General features: G+C 31.5%; 2 long non-coding RNA genes across 2 annotated transcripts; one reads left to right on the forward strand and one right to left on the reverse strand.

Annotated features, from left to right (window-relative positions):
- Positions 1 to 839: 839 nt before the first annotated feature.
- Positions 840 to 3,341, reverse strand: LOC134255122 (uncharacterized). Its single transcript, XR_009989458.1, has 4 exons — positions 3,189 to 3,341; positions 2,009 to 2,118; positions 1,644 to 1,771; positions 840 to 969 (listed from the first exon to the last, which is right to left on the reverse strand). It is a non-coding gene; the product is annotated as an uncharacterized LOC134255122 (long non-coding RNA).
- A 35-nt stretch (positions 3,342 to 3,376) lies between these two features.
- On the forward strand, positions 3,377 to 4,525 carry LOC134255120 (uncharacterized). The gene is made up of 3 exons (XR_009989457.1): positions 3,377 to 3,728; positions 4,184 to 4,286; positions 4,442 to 4,525. It is a non-coding gene; the product is annotated as an uncharacterized LOC134255120 (long non-coding RNA).
- Positions 4,526 to 8,934: the final 4,409 nt, after the last annotated feature.

Genomic DNA, 8,934 nt, shown 5'->3' on the forward strand with positions numbered 1-8,934 from the left:
TATGATGCACAGAGAGAAAAAAGTTCTGTGTGTTTTGTTCTGCAAAAGTGATCGTAAAAATCTACTATGTCTCTTGAGAAATTGACAATCATAATAAGTGACATATTCATTTTACATAACTGTACTGAAAATTACACATCCAGTTTAAATTACTGTACTGAAAATTAAATTTGCGCAAAAACTCTCTGGCTGAATAACATTCAAAATCATGAATGCTTGCATGTTCATCTATAAATCTCCAAGATATTTCCTAGTTAGTTTGTAGCACAGCACCCAGCGGTCTTACAGCACATTTCATAATGTCAGTTTGCATGAATAAATTAATTTATCCTTGTTCCTCATATCTTGAAAATAGATGCCGAAATTCTAGTCTACAGTTTATTTACACGGCACATTACAAATAGAAACATTCAGGAAAAATAATTCACAAAAAATAAAATCCAAGTAAAACAATCACATGTACATATAAATCCAAAAAATATTAGGTAATAGTCCAAGTAAGTGAGTAACTTTATCTATCTCTAACAGTTCTATCTACTAAGTCTTCTATATTTCCATTTTCCTATCTTATTCTAAAATTCTGTTGCACTATACATGTTTATATATATATATATATATACTCAAGATCCGCTCCTGACGATCAGAAGCACATTACAAGATCCTTAAGATCAGGAGTCAATACACAGGTCATAACAATCAGCAGGGGGTTAGATAAGAGGGGGCGCTTATTATACAGATAAGATTTATAGCATAAGTGTAGATGATAATGTGTGAACAATTACGTAATGAAGAGTGATTTACAGCATAAGATTTTCTAAATCCTTACAAGTTTACAAATTCTTGATCATATCATTGATAAGTGTATATATTCTTGATCATGACATCTGCATTGGATTCCCCTCTCTGACATCTTTTCTTGTTCACCAATTAGTTCAACAGTCATCTAGGTACTCAGGTGTTGTACAAGTCCTAATAATGATAATTTTCAAAATTATAAAGAAAAACAATACAATTTCTAAAGAGGATTTCATTACTTCTATTGAAATTAAAGCACAATTTAGACAATGCGACTCAATGTCAAACATATGATAGTGATACATCTGTAATATCCATGAAACTTAATGAGATACTTAAAATGTTTGTGACGTGCTTTCACTAAGCTATACAATATATAAACATTTCTTGATTACACGTTGAAGTCCGAGGCTTAAAAAAATAAGCTCGTTTCCTGTAACATTCCCAAAAAATCAAGGGTCGGTAGGTCAGAATTTTTTTTTTTTTGCTTATGAATGGTGAAACATCCCAAGACTGAAAATAGCAGGTGTTATATTTACAGTGGACACCCGACATGGCATCCAAAATGGCTGCCTAGCAGCAGAAAACAAACTTCAGAAAGTTGTAGGGGGAAACAGTTGTTACACTAATGATTACTCTTTATATTTATGGTAAATGTAAACTAGGTTGACATATTTTATGTCTCAAATTAAGCTACAAGCTATTGTTTTAATTTCATTAATGGAATCAGCTGATTGATCAAACAAAGTTTTGCCATTTGTCAGGAAAAAATCCACCCAGGGATAATTTGAATGGGTTGGTCAGGTTACAGGAAACAAAAATATTTTTTTTTTAGGCCCAATCCTCACCTGACTTGCACATTCATATGGATTGGTTCTATGTTGATAATCCCTTTCAACAATCTTCATCACAACATCTGAAAGTCACCCATCTTCAAAATTAAATCTGCCGCTCACCTCAAATGTATATAGACTCCCTGTACAAATGCATGGAAAATAAAATTTTGAATAAAAAATGAATCTCTTCACAATACCCTGCCTCTTTAAACACATGTTAAAAAATGTGAGAAAATAATTTAAATACTTTTCTGCAGATAAAGTCATGTAGTGAGTATCCAGCAATGTTGAAAAAAAAAATTATCTCTAGAATTTTACATTTATATTGAATGAAAAATGCTTTGTCCCCTCTGCTTAAAAAACTCAAAAGACATTACCTAAAATGGAAATAGGGTACACCTGTGACTGATCAATGTCTCGGGCACAACCAATAAACACAAGACCTTTCCATCCTTAGCAGCATGCATAAGCTCCCAATTCCTTGTTTCTACAAAAAATATACAATGAAAATCTTTTTTTTTTAATATATTCGATCAATGCATACTATTAGTGCAAGATATATTACTGTCTTCAGCGGCGACTCACACAAATCGTTCCGACGAAAATAGTTCCATCATTAATAAGTAGAATACAACATAATTGTTCATGATAAGAGTAATGTTGTGTATGTCATACGTAAAAGAAACCAAAATTAATGTTAATTTTTCCTCCAAAGATCAAAGATGTAAAAAATGTTAATATTCCTACGCTTGCTCCCTCCTCAGCTTTTTTTTAACGTTTGATAACAGAGTATATATAGGTCATTCTTCCGTTGATATTTTTTCCCTTATGAATTGATTATACTAATATCAACAACTGTAGTAAAATCATGTTAATTGTTCGTTAATTATCATATATTTCAATCTAAGAGAGAAAAAAATCATTCTGTGTGTGTAGTATATTAAATGACGGAATTTTCAATCCCTGAGCAGATTCCTGCATGCACATGTGTAGACAAACTACACATCGGGAGAGTACCTGTAAAATGTGTAACAAAACCTGAACTGGCCTGGGATTTCTAAACTGACTGTCGTCTAATTTTTATGAATCAAAATTTGTATTCATGTGATCTAATTATGAAAAAAGTTCTGTCTGTCATCGTAACTTCTCTGTTTGCGGGAGTCCGTTTGACAACTCCATCGCACGTGTGTATAGCTGGCTAATTGGTCTTGCGGACATGGGTATGTGTACTGTTTGTTAGCATGGTTAGGAGATTGGGTGACCGTAATGCTACGGACTCACGAAATTTACACAAGTTCAATAACTGGACAGTGCAGCTTTATTTTTATAAATGTCATTAAACACTGTTAAACATATTAAATTTAAAAGTCGAATATCTTTGGATATGGGGTAACCCATATCTATTCTTGTTTAAAATGAGAGCGAAGAGTGTTACTTGGAGGAACAGAGGTAGGAATTATGAAATCAGATTTATTATATTTCTGCCAGTGTTGGACAGATAAATTTCCATAATAAAATGAAACGAATTATTCGCAACAAATAAGATACTTGTATTACCTTGCAGTCACAGTTGCACATGATGTATACAGCTGACAACATCCAAAATCCCTTTCTTTGTTGTTTTCTTGGCGGAAATTTCTTGCATTTTAGACTGGTTCCCATCACTCGGAGTTCCTCGGGACTCATACCTCGCGTGGAGGAGTCAGCCGAGGATTGCCGATTGCCCTGAATAATTATTGGTTTTGTTTACAAGCCTCGACATCAATAAAATCTCCCGCATATTTACAGCCTTTATTGTAAACTACTATAAACATATCTTACATACAATTTTCACCTCAGTATTATGTTATCCTCTTCATTCAAGTAATATGTAAACTCTTCTCGAATGTAAAATGAACGATCAACTTTGAAGAGTAACCCAAATATGGCTCTGTGTATTCGGTTGAATAGCCAATCATTTCAAATCAATTTGAGCGGGTCTGCATCGTTATGTTGACGAAGTGTGCGACCAGTAGTAATTTTTTGAAACCTCATCTAGATTTAAGAATATTCTTGGCTTGACAACTGCTCGAACTCCCGGGTTGGCATGCACTACAGGTTTGTTTACGATTTCCAGCCGTTTTCACTTTCAGTATAGATCAGTACTGTACATTGTCAGATTGTGCATGTGAAACAATGAAAGTCAGGCAAAACTACGCTGTATAAATCATTTACTGCCAGAATATTAGATTAGTACTTATGATGATTTGGGGGTTAAATGTTAATGTGTTTCAGTTTATTCTGTAAAGGTGTATGAATATTAAACAAGACAAAGAAAAACAATTCTGGAGTGGGACTAAAATGAGTAGTGAAAACCGAGCCGGTCCTGGAATTTGAAACTGAAAACCGGGTTTTTGCTAATTATTGAGAATTTACACAAACAATTGTCATAAAACTCAGTTACAGATGTAATTATGCCTTGGCTAAGAGTTTCAACTCCAAAATTGACAAATAAGTTTGTTTTATATATATCATTGTGTATTTTAAACTGTGTCCATTTTGTTCAAATACAGGTATAGTGAATTTGCATGTAGATTGTTAAAGGGAAAACATCAAGACGGGGCAAGGAAGATGACAAAACATGATTACCCAGATTAAGGATCCCGATGTTCTTTGGTACAAAAACATTTTTTTAAAAAATCAAATAATAAGTATCATGAAATGTTACTTGAACAAACATTTACATTATTAAGCATGTGAGTAAGCTTGACTTGCTCCGGAGTCAGTATCGTCATATATTTGTAAAAAAATGTTCAATTTCCTTTGAATAGGCTCAAGCTACTCAGCCTACCATGAGAAAATAAAAAGATCTGTCGTGAAGAAGAGGCGGGTTATCAACTTTCATATTAAAGATGGCAAGTATTGTTTATATCTAATTTTAAAGTATTCATGATTAAAAAAAAAAACATAAGGGCAGGGTTCCACACTAACATTTTCATGCTTTGGTCCGGCCGGACTAGTGCTTTCTTACCTTTACTAGTCTGCAGCCGATTTGATGAGTCGGTAAAAAAAAATATCAATAATAAATAGAATAAACATTTCAATGTACTTTTTTCATTTATTTGAACTAAACAAAGCATTTGCATGAAATGTATTATATCAAGATTTGTTGAAATCGTGCAATCAGGAACTGATCTCATTCGTTTTTCTATATACATGATTACATCGTTCAAACATCCAACATTTTTGTTTATGTGTCATACTAAATCATGATTGCTAAAATGTTTTATTTCATACCAATGATTCCTAAAATTAAGCACCGAATTGACTCAGAATTACCTCACTTCCTGCTAAGAAGCTAGAAAGCTAAAAACACATACGGGGTTTTCCAGTGAAAGTTGTCGATAATTGAACAGCGGTAAATTCTTTTTTTTTCCAGAAAACTTTATTATTCCCTTCCGACTAATCAGCCACAAATCTTTTAAGTCCGAATGAAAATGTTTTAGTCTGAGACTAATAGAAGGTGTTTCGCAATTCATATCTATTATTTGTGATTGCATTGTGTATTAATTTTCAAAATCAATTCATTCTTTGGTGACCGTGTGCTTCAAACTCAAATTTTTTTAAATATAAATATGAACTATATTTGTCCAGATGTATAAAATGTAAATCACAGTATGAATTCTATTTCAGCATGATTGTCATCTTCAATTTGAGGGACTCTCACCTCAAGTCCTTTTACTGTTCCATATCAGGAAAAAGATCATGAGCAGAAACACGCTATTGGGGAAAAAGGTACATACATGTATATCTCTTTACAACTTACTGGATTGTTATGCAACATACACTAAATGTTCTGATCATGTCATAGAAATTTTAATATTTCCCCGCAAGCACCTTTTAGCATGCTACACGCTTCTCTAAAATTTAGCATAGATAATATTATGACACTATATTTTAATGCAAAAATGACTTTTCTTCTTTGATGAGATGTTTGCAAGTATAAATAGAAGGAAATTGGCATTAAATTAACGACAAAATGAACTTTTTTAAAGTGCATGAAAATGCGTGATTGCGAGGGGGAATATCCTAAACCATAACTTGAGTATCATTCTGTTTACATGTACAGCTAAGCTAAATATGTAGCACTATATTGTTCTTTTTGTAAACTGACTATTGAGTAGTCAGGAAAACCTATGATTTCTCTTTATTTTAAGGATTTATTCTTTGGTTTTGTTTAGTACCCTTAAAAAATACATAATTCTCAAATTGTAATTTTAGGCTTTTTGTGATAAGGAATACAAAGTCTAATTAAAATTAGATGTTAGATCCGCTCGCGTACTCGCTACACTAATGTGTAACGAGTATTTGAGCGGATCTAAATTCTAATTTTAATTATATTGAGGGATACATGATTTAACGGTTAACCCACTGATTCTGCATATAATATGTCAATAAAAAGAGGTCCACTCTTATTGAATTAATAAATTTACATTTTTTTCTTTTTGAGGTGAAAGGTTATGTATTCGTGAACTTTTTATGTATTAATTAAGTTGTGCCTTGTTTTCATTTTTATTAATCATGGTATTGAGAATTCTGATAACACAGATGCCATTGAAAATATTCATACTAATGCATGGCACTGAAAATATACTTATAGTTTTTTTTTTCTTTTAGGAAAAGCATTAGATGAATGCCTACATGGGAAGAAAAGTTTTGGACTCTAAAAAGGGAGATGTGACAAAAACATTTTGACAGTTATTGATTTCCACTGAAACCAATATCCAAGAAAGAGGAACACAGTTTTTTGTTGATTCACAACTTTAAATTCAAGAATGTACAGGTGGTTTTATTATAAAACATTTCACATATGAAAAACATTTTCTTGAAATGTACTCTGTCTTGGATACTTATTCATGTGTATGTAATTTGCAGGATAAGATGTGGGCAACATATACTCTCAAGAATCTTGATGTTTTTGATCTTATGTTTGTAAAAAAAAAAAATTTAATAAACAAAGTTCAAGTCAACTTTTTGTTACTTTGTATATATATTAATTAATTATGATGTCCAGACTTCCGCAGTATCAACTTGGAAGAAAAAAATTAATAAATTGCATAAGGCTTTATTCACTAGAATGGAACATAGAAACTATTAACTTTCGTGGTAATTAAAGATGGTATTTAATTAAATTTAAGATCTGTAATTATCAGATTTAATATATCCTAAATTGTATGGTGTTTAATGGTTGTAAATATTAACTTTACTTTTTTGTAAAGTCAAGACAATGTTGGACATTACATCATATTTAAGTGCATGTAAAGTTAATGTAAAGGTTACCTTTTCCAACTTTGACTTTTTTCAGAAAAGCCAATTAAAGGCATTGTAAATAATAAATTTACATTATCTTTACTTGTTTTGTAAAGCCAAATTTTCATGCAGTGAGTAAGCCATATGACGTGAAGTTTAGACATAACAATTCTTTTTTTATAATCGATATCTAAGATTGAATTGTGGTCGTACAGAGTAATCAAAATATGCAGAAGCATTATAAAATCGGAATTTTGTCGCTTCCGGGTCTCTGCAGTTAGCACATGGGTTAAATTCCAAACCTGCGACGTCATATCTTTTGATCAAGCAGTAGCAAAGTGAAAGTGAAAAGTAAAGAGAATTCATGTAAACAAACACAAGCAATTAAAGTTTAAAAGCATTTAGAATGAACAAAGTATGTTATTCATGTCGGGAATAAAGCTTATGAATAAGGTATGGTAATATAATTCTATGAGTTCTTCGTAAAAGTAAAGCAGAGATTGTGTTTACATGCCGATCAGCCTTTCCTATGTCGTTCGTAACAAATAAGATGCAAAAGTTCAACACTACGCAACACACTTTGAAACTTAATTTTTGTTTCTATCAAAAGTTCTTATTCTATTGTTTTTGGAAAGTGCTGCCAGAATCGTAGGGTTTACGGGAATTAATGCATTTTTTATGTTATGAACAAAATGTAAATATTTTGGGAAGGTTTCGTCCGAAAGTGTTGAATGGTTTTTTCTGTGATAGGACAGTAGGATTCTAGCAGCACTTTTCATGGTACAGAGTGTTTACATAACAATCATTACAAACTGAAATTAAGTATCCCCGGTGTAGTGTTATACTTTTCACTTTTTCATTAAGGCATATTTTCTAATTATAGACCACACGTGGTGACGTCGTGGTGAAGTTCTTCATGTAGTATAAGTCCCATTTAAGTCCATAGATTGCATAATTATAGCAAAAGTTTTATCCTTGACTTTTCCGATTTATTTGTGTTACATAATTACAAAAAAAGTGTTAATTCGCCGAATTCTTGTCCATTTGTTGCTTTCACATACTTGCGCACTTTAGGTTTATGAAAACAAGAATTGCAACTTGTTAAATGAAAAATAATTTTCCATAATGATTTCAAATTAATTTTTGTCTTTGTCTTATACTATATGTAGATGTCAGGATATTTCTTTTTACATGTAGTGCATTTATGAACTACCCTGATAGGTTTTTCGCATGCAATACTGTATATGCTAGTGGCGTATGAATAGCTGGCCACTCTAAGATTTCGTTACATCTTTAATGAAGCTAAAAGCAGTCGATACATGCTTTCCTTGGAATATTCTAATTACGTGTATTTATTAAAACAGCTTTGTTGCATGACTTCTCCTTAAGTTTGAAATCATCAACAATACACAATCACCAAAAATTTCTTTCGCCGTCAAAGAACGAGTTCACTTAATGGCTCTGGTAAAAAAGACTTTAATTTTTTTTTCTATAATAATTTTATTAAAATTCAAATAATTAAACATTTGTTTGTATACAATATTCGTAAGATAAAAAAATGTAAGTTTTTACTGAACGGTATTATGAGCAATGGGTGAAAACTGATTAAAATACATATTTCTGGTGCTAACAGCTCCAGATTAAGAACTTCTCTATAGAATACTAGAATTTTTAATTTCAGGGAAAGCAGTTCACATAATACAAGTATGTTCTATCATAATAAAATGATTCCTGAATGCATGACGAGTTTCTGCCTTTGGCACCGTTTTAAAAGATTGAATAATTGATTATTGATTCCATAAAGAAAATATATTGTTTTATACATGTAATTATTTTGCTAAACAATTATATGCATTAAACCTACCGGTATTTAAAATATCAAAAAGATTTTTTTTTCTAAATTATGAACTGCAATTAATATATTTTTTGGCAAAAAAATAATGACGTCATAGGAGACTGGAACTGTCATCAGATAATTTTTAAATTTCTTTTGATTATTTTTTTACTTTTACCA

Source organism: Saccostrea cucullata, unplaced genomic scaffold (assembly GCF_032062105.1).
Source record: "Saccostrea cucullata isolate Sc308-1 unplaced genomic scaffold, CSIRO_AGI_Scuc_v1 ctg963, whole genome shotgun sequence".
Taxonomy (NCBI): Eukaryota; Metazoa; Mollusca; class Bivalvia; order Ostreida; family Ostreidae; genus Saccostrea; species Saccostrea cuccullata.